Raw genomic sequence first — 21,168 nt, 5'->3', positions numbered from 1 at the left:
CGTAATGTTGATCCGGGCCACTTCATCCAACAATATCGCTGAACCAAAGTGTGACATGCTGGTAAGGAGTATGACTTATATCGCCCACAACTCACTTGTGTTCTACTCGTGCATATGACATCTACGCATAAAACCTGGCTCGGATGCCACTGTTGCGAACGTAGTAATTTCAAAAATTTCCTACGCACACTCAAGATCATGGTGATGCATAGCAATGAGAGGGGAGAGTGTTGTCTACGTACCCTCGTAGACCGAAAGCGGAAGCGTTAGCACAACGCGATTGATGTAGTCGTACGTCTTCACGATCCGACCGATCAAGTACCGAACGCACGACACCTCCTAGTTCTGCACACGTTCAAATTGATGATGTCCCTCGAACTCCGATCCAGCCAAGTGTTGAGGGAGAGTTTTGTCAGCACGACGGTGTGGTGATGATGATGATGTTCTACCGATGCAGGGCTTCGCCTAAGCACCGCTACGATATGACCGAGGTGGATTATGGTGGAGGGGGGCACCACACACGGCTAAGAGATCAAGAGACCAATTGTTGTGTCTTTGGGGTGCCCCCTGCCCCCGTATATAAAGGAGTGGAGGAGGGGGAGGGCCGGCCCTCTCTATGGCGCGCCCTAGGGGAGTCCTACTCCCACCGGGAGTAGGATTCCCCCTTTCCTAGTAGAACTAGGAGCCCTTTCAAGTAGTAGGAGTAGGAGGAAAGGAAAGGGAAGGGAAAGGAGAAGGAAGGAAGGGGGCGCCCCCCTCCCTAGTCCAATTCGGACCAGCCCATGGGGAGGGGTGCGGCCACCCTTTGAGGCCTTTCTCTCCTTTCCCGTATGGCCCATTAAGGCCCAATACGAATTCCCGTAACTCCCCGGTACTCCCGAAAATACTCGAATCACTCGGAACCATTCCAATGTCCGAATATAGTCGTCCAATATATCAATCTTTATGTCTCGACCATTTCGAGACTCCTCGTCATGTCCCCGATCTCATCCGGGACTCCGAACACCTTTGGTACATCAAAACACATAAACTCATAATATAACCGTCATCGAACTTTAAGCGTGCGGACCCTACGGGTTCGAAAACTATGTAGACATGACCGAGACACGTCTCCGGTCAATAACCAATAGCGGAACCTGGATGCTCATATTGGCTCCTACATATTCTACGAACATCTTTATCGATAAAACCGCATAACAACATACGTTGTTCCCTTTGTCATCGGTATGTTACTTGCCCGAGATTCGATCGTCGGTATCTCAATACCTAGTTCAATCTCGTTACCGGCAAGTCTCTTTACTCGTTCCGTAATACATCATCTCGCAACTAACTCATTAGTTGCAATGCTTGCAAGGCTTATAGTGATGTGCATTACCGAGTGGGCCCGGAGATACCTTTCCGACAATCGGAGTGACAAATCCTAATCTCAAAATACGCCAACCCAACAAGTACCTTCGGAGACACCTGTAGAGCACCTTTATAATCACCCAGTTACGTTGTGACGTTTGGTAGCACACAAAGTGTTCCTCCGGTAAACGGGAGTTGCATAATCTCATAGTCATAGGAACATGTATAAGTCATGAAGAAAGCAATAGCAATAAACTAAACGATCAAGTGCTATGCTAACGGAATGGGTCAAGTCAATCACATTATTCTCCTAATGATGTGATCCCGTTAATCAAATTATAACTCATGTCTATGGTTAGGAAACATAACCATCTTTGATCAACGAGCTAGTCATGTAGAGGCATACTAGTGACACTCAGTTTGTCTATGTATTCACACATGTATTATGTTTCCGGTTAATACAATTCTAGCTTGAATAATAAACATTTATCATGATATAAGGAAATAAATAATAAGTTTATTATTGCCTCTAGGGCATATTTCCTTCACCTCCATCTCTGCAATCACCCTCTTCCACTCCTTCACACTCTGCGACCAACACTCCTTCACACTTCCACTCCTCCATCTCTGCAATCGCTCTGCCCTCTCGTGCCACCGCATTGCCCTCGTCGCCTCTAGGACCTCGTCTGAAACAGATCCGACCGGCTGCAGAAGCTCGGGGCAGGACTCGTACACGTACGGAAGTGGCAAGGCGGACGGGTCGTGTTGGGGATGAATGGGCGATGGTTGTGTTGGGAACGCAGTAATTTCAAAAAATTTCCTACGCACACGCAAGATCATGGTGATGCATAGCAATGAGAGGGGAGAGTGTTATCTACGTACCCTCGTAGATCGCAACGGAAGCGTTGATGCAACGTAAAGGAAGTAGTCGTACGTCTTCCCGATCCGACCGATCCAAGCACCGTTACTCCAGCACCTCCGAGTTCTTAGCACACATACAGCTCGATGACGCTCCCCGGGCTCCGATCTAGCAAAGCTTCGGGGATGAGTTCCGTCAGCACAACGGCATGGTGACGATGATGATGTTCTACCGACGTAGGGCTTCGACTAAGCACTACAACGATATGATCGAGGTGGAATATGGTGGCAGGGGGCACCGCACACGGCTAAGGAACGATCACGTGGATCAACTTGTGTGTCTAGAGGTGCCCCCCTGCCCCCGTATATAAAGGATCCAAGGGGGGATGTGCGGCCGGCCCTATGGTGGCGCGCAGGAGGAGTCCTACTCCTACCGGGAGTAGGACTCCCCTCCCAAACCTTGTCCAACTAGGAGAGGTGGAGGGAGAATAGGAAAGGGGGGGCGACGCCCCTCCCTCCTTGTCCAATTCGGACTAGGGGGAGAGGGGGCGCGCGCCTGCCCTGGCAGCCCCTTCCTCTTCTCCACATTAGGCCCATGAGGCCCATTAACCCCCCGGGGGGTTCCGGTAACCCCCCGGTGCTCCGGTTTTATCCGAAACTCCTCCGGAACCCTTCCGGTGTCCGAATATAGTCATCCAATATATCAATCTTTATGTCTCGACCATTTTGAGACTCCTCGTCATGTCCGTGATCACATCCGGGACTCCGAACTAACTTCGGTACATCATAATGCATAAACTCATAATAACTGTCATCGTAACGTTAAGCGTGCGGACCCTACGGTTCGAGAACAATGCAGACATGACTAAGACACATCTCCGGTAAATAAGCAATAGCGGGAACTGGATGCCCATATTGGCTCCTACATATTCTACGAAGATCTTTATCGGCCAGACCGCATAACAACATACGTTGTTCCCTTTGTCGTCGGTATGTTACTTGCCCGAGATTCGATCGTCGGTATCCAATACCTAGTTCAATCTCGTTACCGGCAAGTCTCTTTACTCGTTCGTAATACATCATCTTGCAACTAACTCATTAGTTGCAATGCTTGCAAGGCTTATGTGATGTGCATTACCGAGAGGGCCCAGAGATACCTCTCCGACAATCGGAGTGACAAATCCTATTCTCAAAATACGCCAACCCAACATCTACCTTTGGAGACACCTGTAGAGCTCCTTTATAATCACCCAGTTACGTTGTGACGTTTGGTAGCACACAAAGTGTTCCTCTGACAAACGGGAGTTGCATAATCTCATAGTCATAGGAACATGTATAAGTCATGAAGAAAGCAATAGCAACATACTAAACGATCGGGTGCTAAGCTAATGGAATGGGTCATGTCAATTAGATCATTCACCTAATGATGTGATCTCGTTAATCAAATAACAACTCTTTGTTCATGGTTAGGAAACATAACCATCTTTGATTAACGAGCTAGTCAAGTAGAGGCATACTAGTGACACTAAGTTTGTCTATGTATTCACACATGTATTAGGTTTCCGGTTTAATACAATTCTATCATGAATAATAAACATTTATCATGATATAAGGAAATAAATAATATCTTCATTATTGCCTCTAGGGCATATTTCCTTCAGTCTCCCACTTGCACTAGAGTCAATAATCTAGATTACATAGTAATGATTCTAACACCCATGGAGTCTTGGTGCTGATCATGTTTTGCTCGTGGAAGAGGCTAAGTCAACGGGTCTGCAACATTCAGATCCGTATGTATCTTGCAAATCTCTATGTCTCCCACCTGGACTAGATCCCGGATGGAATTGAAGCGTCTCTTGATGTGCTTGGTTCTCTTGTGAAATCTGGATTCCTTTGCCAAGGCAATTGCACCAGTATTGTCACAAAAGATTTTCATTGGACCCGATGCACTAGGTATAACACCTAGATCGGATATGAACTCCTTCATCCAGACTCCTTCGTTTGCTGCTTCCAAAGCAGCTATGTACTCCGCTTCACATGTAGATCCCGCCACGACGCTTTGTTTAGAACTGCACCAACTGACAGCTCCACCGTTTAATGTAAACACGTATCCGGTTTGCGATTTCGAAGCATCCAGATCAGTGTCAAAGCTTGCATCAACGTAACCATTTACGATGAGCTCTTTGTCACCTCCATATACGAGAAACATATCCTTAGTCCTTTTCAGGTACTTCAGGATGTTCTTGACCGCTGTCCAGTGATCCACTCCTGGATTACTTTGGTACCTCCCTGCTAGACTTATAGCAAGGCACACATCAGGTCTGGTACACAGCATTGCATACATGATAGAGCCTATGGCTGAAGCATAGGGAACATCTTTCATTTTCTCTCTATCTTCTGTAGTGGTCGGGCATTGAGTCTGACTCAACTTCACACCTTGTAACACAGGCAAGAACCCTTTCTTCGCCTGATCCATTTTGAACTTCTTCAAAATCTTGTCAAGGTATGTGCTTTGTGAAAGTCCAATTAAGCGTCTTGCTCTATCTCTATAGATCTTTATGCCTAATATGTAAGCAGCTTCACCGAGGTCTTTCATTGAAAAACTCTTATTCAAGTATCCCTTTATGCTATCCAGAAATTCTATATTATTTCCGATCAGTAATATGTCATCCACATATAATATCAGAAATGCTACAGAGCTCCCACTCACTTTCTTGTAAATTCAGGCTTCTCCGAAAGTCTGTATAAACCCAAATGCTTTGATCACACTATCAAAACGTTTATTCCAACTCCGAGAGGCTTGCACCAGTCCATAAATGGATCGCTGGAGCTTGCACACTTTGTTAGCTCCCTTTGGATCGACAAAACCTTCCGGTTGCATCATATACAACTCTTCTTCCAGAAATCCATTCAGGAATGCAGTTTTGACATCCATCTGCCAAATTTCATAATCATAAAATGCGGCAATTGCTAACATGATTCGGACAGACTTAAGCATCGCTACAGGTGAGAAGGCCTCATCGTAGTCAACCCCTTGAAGTTGTCGAAAACCATTTGCGACAAGTCGAGCTTTGTAGACAGTAATATTACCGTCAGCGTCAGTCTTCTTCTTGAAGATCCATTTATTCTCAATTGCTTGCCGATCATCGGGCAAGTCAACCAAAGTCCATACTTTGTTCTCATACATGGATCCCATCTCAGATTTCATGGCTTCAAGCCACTTTGCGGAATCTGGGCTCACCATCGCTTCTTCACAGTTCGTAGGTTCATCATGATCTAGTAGCATGACTTCCAGAACTGGATTACCGTACCACTCTCGCGCGGATCTCACTCTGGTTGATCTACGAGGTTCAGCAGTATCTTGTTCTGAAGTTTCATGATCATTATCATTAACTTCCTCACTTATTGGTGTAGGTGTCGCAGAAATAGTTTTCTGTGATGTACTACTTTCCAATAAAGGAGCAGGTACAGTTACCTCGTCAAGTTCTACTTTCCTCCCACTCACTTCTTTCGAGAGAAACTCCTTCTCCAGAAAGTTTCCGAATTTAGCAACAAAAGTCTTGCCTTCAGATCTGTGATAGAAGGTGTATCCAATAGTTTCCTTTGGATATCCTATGAAGACACATTTCTCCGATTTGGGTTCGAGCTTATCAGGTTGAAGCTTTTTCACATAAGCATCGCAGCCCCAAACTTTCAGAAATGGCAACTTTGGTTTCTTGCCAAACCACAGTTCATAAGGCGTCGTCTCAACGGATTTTGATGGTGCCCTATTTAACGTGAATGCGGCCGTCTCTAGAGCGTATCCCCAAAACAATAGCGGTAAATCAGTAAGAGACATCATAGATCTCACCATATCTAGTAAGGACGATTACGACGTTCGGACACAACATTACGCTGTGGTGTTCCGGGTGGCATGAGTTGCGAAACTATTCCACAATTTTTCAAATATACACCAAACTCGTAACCTAAATATTCTCCTCCACGATCAGATCGTAGGAACTTTATTTTCTTGTTATGATGATTTTCAACTTCACTCTGAAATTCTTTGAACTTTTGAAATGTTTCAGACTTATGTTTCATTAAGTAGATATACCCATATCTGCTTAAGTCATCTGTGAAGGTGAGAAAATAACGATATCCGCCACGAGCCTCAACATTCATCGGACCACATACATCTGTATGTATGATTTCCAACAAATCTGTTGCTCTCTCCATAGTACCGGAGAACGGTGTTTTAGTCATCTTGCCCATGAGGCATGGTTCGCAATTACCAAGTGATTCATAATCAAGTGGTTCCAAAAGTCCATCACTATGGAGTTTCTTCATGCGCTTTATACCGATATGACCTAAACGGCAGTGCCACAAATAAGTTGCACTATTATTATCAACTCTGCATCTTTTGGCTTCTACATTATGAATATGTGTATTACTACTATCGAGATTCAATAAGAATAGAACACTCTTCAAAGGTGCATGACCATAAAAGATATTACTCATATAAATAGAACAACCATTATTCTCTGATTTAAATGAATAACCGTCTCGCATAAAACAAGATCCAGATATAATGTTCATGCTCAACGCTGGCACCAAATAACAATTATTTAGGTCTAATACTAATCCCGAAGGTAGATGTAGAGGTAGCGTGCCGACCGCAATCACATCGACTTTGGAACCGTTTCCCACGCGCATCGTCACCTCGTCCTTAGCCAATCTTCGCTTAATCCGTAGTCCCTGTTTCGAGTTGCAAATATTAGCAACAGAACCAGTATCAAATACCCAGGTGCTACTGCGAGCATTAGTAAGGTACACATCAATAACATGTATATCACATATACCTTTGTTCACCTTGCCATCCTTCTTATTCGCCAAATACTTGGGGCAGTTCCGCTTCCAGTGACCAGTCTGCTTGCAGTAGAAGCACTCAGTTTCAGACTTAGGTCCAGACTTGGGTTTCTTCTCCTGAGCAGCAACTTGCTTGTTGTTCTTCTTGAAGTTCCCCTTCTTCTTCCCTTTGCCCTTTTTCTTGAAACTAGTGGTCTTGTTTACCATCAACACTTGATGCTCCTTTTTGATTTCTACCTCCACAGCTTTCAGCATTGCGAAGAGCTCGGGAATAGTCTTGTTCATCCCTTGCATATTATAGTTCATCACGAAGCTCTTGTAGCTTGGTGGCAGTGATTGGACAATTCTGTCAATGACGCAAACATCTGGAAGATTAACTCCCATCTGAATCAAGTGATTATTATACCCAGACATATTGAGTATATGCTCACTCACAGAACTGTTCTCCTCCATCTTGCAGCTATAGAACATATTGGAGACTTCATATCTCTCAATCCGAGCATTTGCTTGAAACATTAACTTCAACTCCTGGAACATCTCATATGCTCCATGATGTTCAAAATGTCGTTGAAGTCCGGATTCTAAGCCGTAAAGCATGGCACACTGAACTATCACGTAGTCATCAGCTTGGCTCTGCCAGGCGTTCATAACATCTGGTGTTGCTCCAGCAGCAGGCCTGGCACCCAGCGGTGCTTCCAAGACTTAATTCTTCTAAGCAGCAATGAGGATAATCCTCAAGTTACGAACCCAGTCCGTGTAATTGCTACCATCATCTTTCAACTTTGCTTTCTCAAGGAACGCATTAAAATTCAACGGAACAACAGCATGAGCCATCTATCTACAATCAAACATAAACAAGCAACATACTATCAGGTACTAAGTTCATGATAAGTTTAAGTTCAATTAATCAAATTACTTAAGAACTCCCACTTAGATAGACATCCCTCTAATCCTCTAAGTGATCACGTGATCCAAATCAACTAAACCATGTCTGATCATCACGTGAGATGGAGTAGTTTCATTGGTGAACATCGCTATGTTGATCATATCTACTATATGATTCACGCTCGACCTTTCGGTCTCCGTGTTCCGAGGCCATATCTGTATATGCTTGGCTCGTCAAGTATAACCTGAGTATTCCGCATGTGCAACTGTTTTGCACCCGTTGTATTTGAACGTAGAGCCTATCACACCCGATCATCACGTGGTGTCTCAGAACGAAGAACTTTCGCAACGGTGCATACTCAGGGAGAACACTTCTTGATAATTGGTGAGAGATCATCTTATAATGCTACCGTCAATCAAAGCAAGATAAGATGCATAAAAGATAAACATCACATGCAATCAATATAAGTGATATGATATGGCCATCATCATCTTGTGCCTGTGATCTCCATCTCCGAAGCACCATCATGATCACCATCGTCACCGGCGCGACACCTTGATCTCCATCGTAGCATCGTTGCCGTCTCGCCAATCTTATGCTTCCACGACTATTGCTACCGCTTAGTGATAAAGTAAAGCATTACATCGCGATTGCATTGCATACAATAAAGCGACAACCATATGGCTCCTGCTAGTTGCCGATAACTCGGTTACAAAACATGATCATCTCATACAATAAAATTTAGCATCATGTCTTGGCCATATCACATCATAACATGCCCTGCAAAAACAAGTTAGACGTCCTCTACTTTGTTGTTGAAAGTTTTACGTGGCTGCTACGGGCTTAAGCAAGAACCAATCTCACCTACGCATCAAAACCACAACGATAGTTGACTCCGTTTTAACCTTCGCAAGGACCGGGCGTAGCCACACTCGGTTCAACTAAAGTTGGAGAAACAGTCACCCGCAAGCCACCTTTGTGCAAAGCACGTCGGGAGAACCGGTCTCGCGTAAGCGTACGCGTAATGTCGGTCCGGGCCGCTTCATCCAACAATACCGCCAAACCAAAGTATGACATGCTGGTAGGCAGTATGACTTATATCGCCCACAACTCACTTGTGTTCTACTCGTGCATATAACATCAAACCATAAAATCTGGCTCCTATACCACTGTTGGGGAACGCAGTAATTTCAAAAAAATTCCTACGCACACGCAAGATCATGGTGATGCATAGCAACGAGAGGGGAGAGTGTTATCTATGTACCCTCATAGATCGCAATGGAAGCGTTAACGCAAAGTAGAGGAAGTAGTCGTACGTCTTCCCGATCCGACCGATCCAAGCACCGTTACTCCGGCACCTCCGAGTTCTTAGCACACATACAGCTCGATGACACTCCCCGGGCTTCGATCCAGCAAAGCTTCTTGGATGAGTTCCGTCAGCACAACGGTGTGGTGACGATGATGATGTACCGACGCAGGGCTTCGCCTAAGCACTACAACGATATGATCGAGGTGGAATATGGTGGCAGGGGGCACCGCACACGGCTAAGGAACGATCACGTGGATCAACTTGTGTGTCTAGAGGTGCCCCCCTGCCCCCGTATATAACTGATCCAAGGGGGGGTGCGGCCGGCCCTATGGTGGCGCGCAGGAGGAGTCCTACTCCTACCGGGAGTAGGACTCCCCTCCCAAACCTTGTCCAACTAGGAGAGGTAGAGGGAGAATAGGAAAGGGGGGGCGCCGCCCCTCCCTCCTTGTCCAATTCGGACTAGGGGGAGAGGGGGTGTGTGGCCTGCCCTGGCAGCCCCTTCCTCTTCTCCACATTAGGCCCATGAGGCCCATTAACCCCCCGGGGGGTTCCGGTAACCCCCTGGTGCTCCGGTTTTATCCGATACTCCTCCGGAACCCTTCGGGTGTCCGAATATAGTCATCCAATATATCAATCTTTATGTCTCGACCATTTCGAGACTCCTCGTCATGTCCGTGATCACATCCGGGACTCTAAACTAACTTCGGTACATCAAAATGCATAAACTCATAACTGTCATCGTAACGTTAAGCGTGCGGACCCTACGGTTCGAGAACAATGCAGACATGACTGAGACACATCTCCGGTCAATAACCAATAGCGGGACCTGGATGCCCATATTGGCTCCTACATATTCTACGAAGATCTTTATCGGTCAGACCGCATAACAACATACGTTGTTCCCTTTGTCATCGGTATGTTACTTGCCCGAGATTCGATCATCGGTATCCAATACCTAGTTCAATCTCGTTACCGGCAAGTCTCTTTACTCGTTTCATAATACATCATCTCGCAACTAACTCATTAGTTGCAATGCTTGCAAGGCTTATGTGATGTGCATTACCGAGAGGGCCCAGAGATACCTCTCCGACAATCGGAGTGACAAATCCTATTCTCGAAATACGCCAACCCAACATCTACCTTTGGAGACACCTGTAGAGCTCCTTTATAATCACCCAGTTACGTTGTGACGTTTGGTAGCACACAAAGTGTTCCTCCGGCAAACGGGAGTTGCATAATCTCATAGTCATAGGAACATGTATAAGTCATGAAGAAAGCAATAGCAACATACTAAACGATCGGGTGCTAAGCTAACGGAATGGGTCATGTCAATCAGATCATTCACCTAATGATGTGATCTCGTTAATCAAATAACAACTCTTTGTTCATGGTTAGGAAACATAACCATCTTTGATTAACGAGCTAGTCAAGTAGAGGCATACTAGTGACACTAAGTTTGTCTATGTATTCACACATGTATTATGTTCCCGGTTTAATACAATTCTAGCATGAATAATAAAAATTTATCATGATATAAGGAAATAAATGCCTCTAGGGCATATTTCCTTCAGGTTGCACCACAGTTGCAAACCTAAACATATGGATGCATAACAAAAGTCCATCATTAACTAAATAAAATACATATATCAAGTTGGGTCAAATGCAATATCATATCATATCATATTTACTCCAACCAAATCCACTACTTGCATCATATAAATTTTGTTTACTCCAATATTCATCATATCATAAATTTTGTTAACAAAAAAATTGAGAAGTTGAGGGTTCAACATTTTTCAAAAAAATCTAAACCTAAACCTAGGGTTCATCAACTAGGGAGGGTTCCTCATATGGTCAAAAAAACTGAACCTAGGGTTCATCAACTAAGTTCATCATGATGCAATCACCTAGGTTCATCATATTAACTAGGGTTCATCATATCAACTAGGGATCCTCATGATTTTGAACATAAACATGAACATGAATGAACCTTTTTTAGGCTACAAAAAAGCGGATTGATTTGACTCAAACTAAATGGGGGATGGGAGGAGTTTACTTTCCTCTTTCCGGAGCCATCTCGATCCGCAAAATCCATGAAGAAACGAAGAAGATCGGAGGGGGGGAGTGGAGGAGATGAGAAAAGGGGCGAGAGGAAGAAGAAGGTGGCTGGGTGGGTGGGGATAAGGGGGTGGGGTGGGTTGGGCGGGGCGGCTGGGTTTATAAATGCCCAAACCCTACCGCTAGGGCCGCCGGCGGTAGGGATAGGCAACCTACCACCATAGGGCACGGCGGTAGGGTCGGAGCATGTGTGTTAGGTTTCTATGACCAAAACAACCAGCGGCTCAGCGGTGGGGTTGAACACCCTACCGCCGAGGCTTTCGGCGATAGGATCCGACCACCAACATTCCTAGCGGTAGGGTGTGCAACCCTACCACTGAGCCGCTGGCTGTTTTGGTCACAGGAGGGGGTGTGGGGGGGAGGCACCCTACCGCTGGGTGGCATGGTGGTAGGCTGTACAGACCTACCGCCTTAGGGTCTGGCGGTAGGGTGGCCCAGAGTGCATTTTTTGCACCTCCTAACTTCTCTTGTCTTCAATTTTTGGCATGCAACAATTAAACACTTGTAAACATGAAGCATATGTATGATATATCAAGAACACATCCACAAATCCCTAAATAAGACAGGTTGGATACATAGCAAATAGACATCCACAAAGGTTTTCACCAAGTTATACATAGCAAATTAACGAAACAGTTTCACGAGCAAATCCATACGGTTCACGAAGCAAACATGCAAGGTTTTAGTTCAACGACACGGCATCAACTTCAGTCCTTCCTTCCCCTCTTCGCAGTCCGGTCCTCATTGTTCTTTGATCGCTTCTTGGCCGCCTTCTTGCGGTGAGTAGGACGCGCTTTCTGAAACGGGGATGGACTCTTCCAATCCATCTTCGGCACATTTCTCTTCTGACGCTGGGTTGTCTGAGTTGGTGGAGGTCCGTCGGGATCATCGTACTCCTCCTCCTCATCGTCCTCTTCCTCATCGTCCTGTTGCTCTTCTTCACCATGTTCTTCTTCCGCTCCCTCTTCCTCGCCTTCTTCTTCATCTTCCTCTTCATCATCATCGTCCTCGCCCACCTCCTCACTACTAGGGAAAACCCTAGCAGTAGCGCGCATATTTTGCCTATTAGTAGCGCGGGAGGACGCGCTACTGAAAAGGTGCTACAGCTATTCCTTAGCAGTAGCGCGTGCTGCACGCGCTACTGCTAAGACATATAGCAGCAGCGTTTGTTCACCCCGGCGTTACTGCTAATATAGCTAGTAGTAGCGTGTTTACTCTGCATCGCTACTAGTATTCCTTTTCTCATTTTTATAATTTTTAGTGTATTTATACGCCGTTATACAAATTTTGGTACAATATCAATTATGAGGTTGTTATATCAATATGTGTCAAATGAAGGTGGATTAGGTTTAAGTGGAAGGAACATGTGGTGCATGTCAAAATTATACTACTAATCCAAACTTGATCTAGTTTGGACTAGTAGTACTTTTGATGTGCACCACATGTTGCCTCCACTTGAATCTAATCCACCAACACAAGCTATTTAATCATCATCATAGTCTTTACCACCAACAGTAGCTATTTAATCATCATCACATAGTCATTACCACCAACAGTACACATCATCATCTTCAAACTTATTCTAGCTAGCTAATCACCACCAAACACTAGTTGCGGTAGCTATCTAATCACCACCAACACTAGCTAACAGTAATCATCATAGTCATTACCACCAACACTAGCTATTTAATCATCATAACTCATTTCTAGGTAGCTAATCACTCCTGCTGCTCTCTCTCAGGTAAAATGGCATAAAACATGTGTAGCACTCCTGCTTCATCAAGTTGGAGCATGCAGATGAACCTGTCTCCTAATCGTGGGCTGCGCTTCTGATTGTTGCCCCCTAGTACTTCTCTGCGATCATTCAGAATTTTGCTCCAATCTTTCACCATTTTGCATTCCTCGCTATTAGAAATCCTGTATGCACTAAAGTGCATTGTCGGATATCTTGGCCGTAAGCTAACAATTCTCATGCAACCTTTAGTCTCGATCTAATGATGCACAACATTCATGGGGAGTCCCTGTTGAAGAAAATCGTATAGTATAGCAATAAAGTTTAGCTTAAAAAATAATGTATGCAAAAGATGCACTGAGGACAAATAGTAAAAATCTTACCATCTTTCCTAAATGGATGTTACCGTAGTTCAGTACGAACACTATTGGTCGCACGTTTTGAGTACTAAGATTTTTAAGTCTAGAAAAATAATTTGTCTTGACAGTATGAAGATCCTCAAGCCATGAAACATAATGACATATCTCCTCGCAGTTTAGTTCAGCCCCGGGACAGTGGACGGTCATGTCTACCAAACGTCGGACATGTTTGCTTGAAAGGAAATAAGCTGTCAATAGAAATTAGTTGTCAATTATTTTTGAATAAACAATATCAAAGACATAAATATGGTTGAGAAACTCACATAATGCTATAACTGGAGGCATCTGCACATCGACCCAGATGTCTCTATTACCTTCAATATCATCTTCAGGATGAATATCAAAGGTGATAAACATATCAGGCTCAAATGCATAAGACTTGCATAGTGCTTGCCAAGTTTTGCATTCAAAAAAGGTGTAGGTATCTGCATTGTATAATTTTGTGTGGAAAGTATAACCATGCTCGGTCTTCAAGTTAACTCTCTTTACCTCCGTAGTAGTTTACATAGGACTGAAACCTATCTTATCCAAGACAAAAACTCTTGCATGGCAAGGGATACACTAGTAGAATAGTAAAAAAATTAAATTATAAGTTGAAGAAAATGAAGCAGATGTCATGCTTAATTATGAAAAAAGACTTGTCGTTGTGACTTACTGTATCCACTTCGAAGTTCTCGTCCAGCTTGATGCTAAAGCGTCTATCATCATCTAGGAAGATTCTGTTGCACAAGCTGTGCTCGTCTTTGCAGTATTCACAAATACCGAAATCCTTTTCGTCATCAGACATTTCCTATGTTCATAGCTGAAACATTAATTGAAATTCGATAGAAGGCAACTACCAGGATACTCAACACACAAATCCGGGCACTCAATATTTCCTACATATTCTAGCACAAGTCATGCCAAAATTCACAGAAAAATCTGGCATGACCTTTGCTAAAATAGGACATATCGAGCGCCTGAAATTTGCCGGAATGGAAATGAATCAACACTCCAGCAAAACACAGGCCACTCGGAGGTGTAACCTGCAAACATGACCGGCCACTTGGGCAAGCACATATCCTATTTGAGCAACACAAGATATACATTTCAAAATATCTTATAGGACTCATATTGACATGAGCATTCAATAAGCAAAACCAAATCATAAAATAAATAAGTATTCAAATTAGCATGCATTCAATAAGCAAAAGTAAATCATCTCATGCGTCCATACAACGTCGAATATTGTCACTAATACATTCCGAATAGTATCATACATATAACATCACTAATACAACTAAAACCATAGCGCACGACGGGTATCTGCGTAGGCGGTGGACACCCACAGAGAAGGAACCATCACAGGATCATAGCTCCAGTGAGATCCCTGGAGAACCTGCCAGGTATTGGAGAACTTGTGCTCCAACACAAACAAGTAGCGACGGACGTGCGCGTCCTCCTCACTGAGACGGTGACACACGACCTCCGCGGGGTCCTCGAGCCTCTGGACCATCACTGGCCCACGTGACCGCCAACAAAGAAGGTTCGGGTCAATGACGGACTGACTCCTCACCAACCTACGTGTTGGGGAACGTAGTAATTTCAAAAAAATTCCTACGCACACGCAAGATCATGGTGATGCATAGCAACGAGAGGGGAGAGTGTGATCTACGTACCCTTGTAGATCGACAATGGAAGCGTTTGGTTGATGTAGTGCTACTTCTCCACGGCCCGACCGATCAAGCACCGAAACTACGACACCTCCGAGTTCTAGCACACGTTCAGCTCGATGACGATCCCCGGACTCCGATCCAGCAAAGTGTCGGGGAAGAGTTCCATCAGCACGACAGCGTGGTGACGATCTTGATGTACTACCGTCGCAGGGCTTCGCCTAAGCACCGCTACAATATTATCGAGGATTATGGTGGCAGGGGGCACCGCACACAGTTAAGAATATGATCACGTGGATCAACTTGTGTCTCTAGGGGTGCCCCTGCCTCCGTATATAAAGGTTCAAGAGGGGGAGGTCGGCCGGCCATCATAGGGCGCGCCAGGAGGAGTCCTACTCCCTCCGGGAGTAGGACTTCCACCCCCCCCCCCCAATCCTAGTTGGAATAGGATTCGTGAGGTGGGAACAGAGAGAGAGAGAAGGAGGGGGGCGCCGTCCCCCTCTCTCCTTGTCCTATTCGGACTAGGGGGAGGGGCGCGCGGCCCAGCCCTGGACGCCTCTCCTCTTCTTCCACTAAGGCCCATTAAGGCCCATGTACCTCCCGGGGGGTTCCGGTAACCTCCCGGTTTTCCGGTAAAATCCCGATTTCACCCGGAACACTTCCGATATCCAAATATAGGCTTCCAATATATCAATCTTTATGTTTCGACCACTTCGAGACTCCTCGTCATTTCCGTGATCACATTCGGGACTCCGAACAAACTTCGATACATCAAAATGCATAAACTCATAATATAACTGTCATCGAAACCTTAAGCGTGCGGACCCTACGGGTTCGAGAATAATGTAGACATGACCGAGACACGTCTCCGGTCAATAACCAATAGCGGAACCTGGATGCTCATATTGGTTCCTACATATTCTACGAAGATCTTTTACCGGTCAGACCGCATAACAACATACGTTGTTCCCTTTGTCATCGGTATGTTACTTGCCCGAGATTCGATCGTTGGTATCCAATACCTAGTTCAATCTCGTTACCGGCAAGTCTCTTTACTCGTTCCGTAATACATCATCCCGCAACTAACTCATTAGTTGCAATGCTTGCAAGGCTTAAGTGATGTGCATTACCGAGAGGGCCCAGAGATACCTCTCCGACGATCGGAGTGACAAATCCTAATCTCGAAATACGTCAACCCAACATGTACCTTTGGAGACACCTGTAGAGCACCTTTATAATCACCCAGTTACGTTGTGACGTTTGGTAGCACACAAAGTGTTCCTCCGGCACACGGGAGTTACATAATCTCATAGTCATAGGAACATGTATAAGTCATGAAGAAAGCAATAGCAACATACTAAACGATCGGGTGCTAAGCTAATGGAATGGGTCATGTCAATCAGATCATTCAACTAATGATGTGATCCCGTTAATCAAATGACAACTCTTTGTCCATGGTTATTAAACATAACCATCTTTGATTAACGAGCTAGTCAAGTAGAGGCATACTAGTGACACTCTGTTTGTCTATGTATTCACACATGTATTATGTTTCCGGTTAATACAATTCTAGCATAAATAATAAACTTTTATCATGATGTAAGGAAATAATTAATAACTTTATTATTGCCTCTAGGGCATATTTCCTTCACTGCGCCCCCCGGTAGGTAGCGCCTCCCAGTACCACCCCGGCGGAGCCCAGTCCCAGACATGGCCCATCTGGTGACGCAGGTGTCCTCCGCCGACTCGACGACGAGGATGCGGGATAGGCATCGTCGACGTCGATGCGGAAATAATTGCTTTAACTAAAAAAGTAAACTAGTTCTATTATTTTTTGTACTAAAAATAAAATAGTTATTAACTCAAGTAGTTCAATTAAGCACTTACTATAAATATAAATAAACTAGTTTTACTAAAAATAAACTAGTTCAACTAGTTATATTCATTTTCTTACTAATTATATTAAACACTTACTAAAAAACAGTAAAAAATAGTAGGTGAAGTCTAAAATTTAACCCTAACTAATTTGATGAACTCTAATATTTAATGAACCCTAACTAATTTGATGAACTCTAAAATTTAACCCTAACCAATTTGATGAACTCTGAAATTTAACCCTAACTAATTTGATGAACTCTAAAACTAATTCTATTTAACAACTACTGCCATAATTAGCATCTAATTTGATGAACCCTAACTAATTAGATGAAGTCTGAAATTTAAACCTAAGAACCCTAGCTAGGCAGAGGTAGGGGAGGAGGAGGAGGAGGGCATGCTCACCTCAGGCGCCGGTGGAGTTAGGGAGAGGGGCACGCGGCGTCGAGGTCGGAGACGGGGTCGGGGCGGCAGGCGCACGGCGGAGGGCGGCGATGTATGGGGGCGTTGAGGTCGGGGTCGGGGGCGTCGTGGAGGTCGGGGTCGGGGACGGCATCGACGGCGTGCAGAGGGCAACGGGAGAGCGCGCGGCAGCCGGGTGATGACGGCGGCGACAGCAAACGCGCGCGTATTGGATTTGGGGAAAGTGGGCGTGGGGAAGAAGAACGGTTGGTTAAGTGGAAAGTAGCAGCAGCGCGTTCCACGAAAAGCGCTACTGCTACACTAGCTATAGCGCCTGTCCATAAAGCCCGCTGCTGCTACGCATTTCTCCTTTATTTTTCTTTTTCATTTATTTTCATTCACATTTTCTTTTTTTCCTTCCCCTTTTTCTATTTCTTTCATTTTCATTTACTTTTCTATATGTTTTTCATTTTATTTTCCTTTCCTTAGCAGTAGCGCTTCCTGCGCGAAATACGCTGCTACAACAATCTTAGCAGCAGCGCGCTTTCCTTAGGCATGCTACTACTATAGGTATCCTAGCGAGAATAGTAAGGGGAATTGAAGTAGTAGCGCCTCTATAGTTAGACGCGCTACTGCTATGATCTTAGCTGCAGCGCGTTTGGATAACATGTGCTAGTGGTAAATTGTAGTAGCGCTTCTTTTTGTCCCGTGCTACTGGTAAGTTTCCGTGTATAAGGTTTTCCCTAGTAGTGCCTTGTCATCTTGAACCACCATAGATGATGAGGCGGCCTGGCTCAATGAAGCGAGGCTACGCATCGGTGCTGCAGGAGCAATCACATCAGCGGAGGAGGTGGCACACCCAAGCAGGCCCACAAGCTTGCAACATTTTTTGACGAATTTCTGCAATGAGAACGAAACAATAAGCATAGTATGGATCAACTTCATGATGAACATGAGCAAATGAACTCCATGTTACCTTCACCGTTCCCCTCAACTTGTTCTCACTAGCTCGAGTCTCGGGGATAGAACTAAGCGCATCAGAGGCATCAAAAATGCTTTTGTTCAGCTCTGAAGACTGCAATGGAATAAAATGAGTCAGTAGCACTAAAGTTGATTTCATCCAAACATCAGTTGAAAACAGATAAAAATAACTTACCACTCTATTCATGATGGGTCCATACTCCCTAAATCTGCCTTGTAGCTCTCTGATGCTGTCATTGTAGGCTTCATTCTCGGAGTCGTCGTCGTACAGACTTTCGGCGTCTGTCGTCCTCCACTGTGGCCTTAGGCGCAGACGATGCTTGATGCCATCATCGAACCACAGCAGGTGATCCGAGTACTCCTCCCAGTCAATCACTCTTCTCTCCACATCTTTCTGAGTTTTCCACTCGTTCCATTCAGTCACGTATTTGGCATGTTGCTCTCCCCAATCGGTGATAGACTGATTCTTCTTCCTGCTCAGCCTGCAAAGCACAAGAAAGATTGTAAAACACCATTAGGAAGAATATGAAACATCAAAACGAAAGTTGGTAACGATGAGAATGGGCGGTGGTACACACAAGTGCAGGTCGTAGCCACCGTTATCTTTGACGATGTCGGCTGGTGGTGTACGTTGTGCCTTACCAAATTGCGCGGCAAAGCGCTATGGCAAGTGGTACTCGATGGCATAGACAAAAATCATGGGCACGATGCACCGCCAGAGAAGTCGGTCCTGCTTGCACATCACGTTCAGCTCGAACCCCCACTCTCGGTCGTCAGTATACGGCCGCCAGTTAACCTAGCACCAAAAGTGGTAAGCTCAAGTGAAAGTGTTGTCAACCACATTCAAAAGCTAGGTCTTATACCTGGAGAGGCGTCAGAGCATCAAGCTCATTGATGAAGATCTTGTACAAGGTCTTAGATTCACCCGAGATTGTACCCACCACGTCCCAAGCGTATGCGACGGTCGGGTATCGAGCATCGTCGCCATCTTCACCATATTCAGTCCATGCATGCGCTCTAAGCTTCTCCAGACGACCCACCAGGATTCGCTCCCACATCCAAATGGAGAGGCCCCACACACATCCACACATACCGGACGTACCTTCCGTCCTCCGGGTTGCATCGTCAAGCTACAAAACAAGTGTAGATGATAAGATGCCAAAATCCAAAGTAGCACACGTCCATGATATTTGAAACAATGGTGTGATATTCACTTACCGAATGGTATAGGTAGGCGAGGCCGGCGACCCCCCAGCTGTACCCCGCATCCCAGTCCGCCAGGAAGTCGAAATACATCCAGAGGGTAGTGTCCGCAGAGCAATCTTGAAACACTACCTCTGTGAGAAGATACCACAGGCAGGACCTGACGTACTGCTCCACCACCCAGGGTTCGGCCCCTTCCGGGCACTTGCTCCGGTACTTCAGGAGCCAGGGCAGCGCGACGCCGGAAGTCCGGTTCTTCTTATCTGGGGGGCAGTCGCCGATGAGGACGACAACCCTGTCGTGCCAGTTCTTCCTCTCCACTCGTCCTGTCAGAGCATGACCCTCGAGCGGTAGGCCCGTAATCATCCCCCAATCCTCGAGTATAATCGTCATCTCCCCACATGGAAGATGGAAGTTGTGCGTCTTTGGCCGCCACCGATCGATCAAGGCCGCGAGAGCTGAGTGAACGAGCGTCGGCGGCATGCGCTTGATCTGCAGGACGAAACCCAGTAGTTGGGCTCTCCTGTAGAACGACGGGTACCGCTCATCGTACTCCATCTTCACGGTCGTCCCGTGACCCCTCATCCACAGTGGCGGGAGCATCTGTCGAAATGAAGACCCAAACAATTAGTAACATTTTCTTCATCGATTCGAAATATTTGTTTTAAGAAAGTTACTTACCACTCTGTTCTCAATAAAACGGGCACGATGGCCCTTGTCGAACATAGGGTCAGCATAGTATACTTGATTCCAATGTCATCCGCAAGAGGCGGCCACCTAAAAAAATTGCATAAACATAAGCATAAGCATATCAAAAGAATTTTTAACATGAACTTGGGGACATATAGATGCATAACAAAGGCTCATCAAGGTTCAAATGCATCATATCACATATTTCTCGAACAACATCCAACATGCATCATCTCATATTTTCATAAAAAACAAAAAACATGAACTAGGGTTCATCTTGAGGGGTTCACCATTTTTACCCCGACAAAATCCAGTATTTGCATCATCTAACATACACTGCATGCAACAAATATCTCCAATATTCATCATATAATAAATTTTTTGATAACAAAAAATTATGAACTAGGTTCATCTTGAGGATTCATACCCTACATATAACAAATATCTCCAATATTCATCATACACTACATCCAATACTTGCATCATATCATAGCATGCATCATCTATCACAACAAATGCCTCCAACATGCATCATATCAAAAAACATTCAAATCAAATATGAACTAGGGTTCATCTTAACACAACCATACCAAGTATTGAATAGAGTTCATATCTAACACAATATAACATCTAGAATCTACCTAAATCAATCCTAGGGTTAAAAAAATATTCAATCTAGTTCAAAAAAGGGGAGATTTGAATCAAATAATGCGACGAATCAAAAGGTGTTTGATTAAAACTAATTGGAGGGATCGAAAGAGCTTACTTTTCTCTCTACGGGGCCATCTCGGTCTGCAAAATCCGTGAAGAAACGAAGAAGATCGGAGGGGGAGTGGAGGGGATGAGAGGGG

Source organism: Triticum dicoccoides, chromosome 5A (assembly GCF_002162155.2).
Source record: "Triticum dicoccoides isolate Atlit2015 ecotype Zavitan chromosome 5A, WEW_v2.0, whole genome shotgun sequence".
In the NCBI taxonomy this organism is placed as follows: domain Eukaryota; kingdom Viridiplantae; phylum Streptophyta; class Magnoliopsida; order Poales; family Poaceae; genus Triticum; species Triticum dicoccoides.
Note: the sequence above shows the minus strand (reverse complement) of the source record.